The following is a 950-nucleotide window of genomic DNA, read 5'->3' as shown; positions in this document are numbered from 1 at the left end:
CCGGCAGCACATACGCAGGGAAGGTGGCGGAACGCGGCGCAGGTTGCTGCAGGATGGAAAGGATGGTGGGCGAGGCAGGGGCTCGCGGCCGGGCGACGACCGAGTGACAGGGAGGGGTGGCGTTGGGCGCGGGTGGTCTCTATGCAGGAGCGATGCAGAGAGGATGAGGATGAGCGGCTCGGGGTCGAGCGACTCGCGTGGGGTTCGGGCGGAGAAAGAGTGGGGATGGTGGGAGGACCCGGACGGAAAAAGAAAAGAGGTATGGGGTTTTGCAAAGAGAGGGGCGGCGACAGAGTGGGTTGGAGTGGAAAAAGACCAGAGGGAGCCGGTGGGAAGTTAGGGTTTGCCCTGGTGGGCTTAGGTGGGCTTGGTGTGGAGGCTGCCGGCTGGGCCTTGTGCTGGGCCTGGCCAGCTGGGAGGCTTTTCCTTCTTTTTTTATTAAAAGGATTTCTGTTTTCATATTTTCCTGTTTTGTTTTAAAACCATTTACAAATAGTTTTTAGACCAGAAATTAAGCAAAGAAAAGAGGACTATTATTTGGAATAAAAAGAGAAGAATAGTTTTTGCAATAAAATAGGGTTTAATAAAATAATTTTAGAGTTTGAAAATATGCATGATGCCATGATGATGCATAAAAGGAAAATAACAAACAATTCTAATAAGGTATTTACCTGGGCCGCTACAATCGACACCACTAACAAGGAACCTCGCCCCAAGGTTCCACGCCATGCTACGGGGGAGAGAGGTGAACTATCGGATCTTCAGGCGTCGTGTAGATCTCATCGACACCAGTAACAAGAGTTGTTGCTCCATGTTGATCGGGTCGACACCACTAACAAGAATTGTTCTGACGATGATGATGCACTTCTGCTGAGATCCTCCGAAGATCGAACCTATTAGGTTAAGGCAAAGATCGTCCAACCCATGGAATCTAAATCTCAGAAACATAG

The sequence above is a fragment of the Lolium rigidum genome, chromosome 2 (assembly GCF_022539505.1).
Source record: "Lolium rigidum isolate FL_2022 chromosome 2, APGP_CSIRO_Lrig_0.1, whole genome shotgun sequence".
Classification (NCBI taxonomy): domain Eukaryota; kingdom Viridiplantae; phylum Streptophyta; class Magnoliopsida; order Poales; family Poaceae; genus Lolium; species Lolium rigidum.
This window is presented reverse-complemented; position numbering follows the sequence as displayed.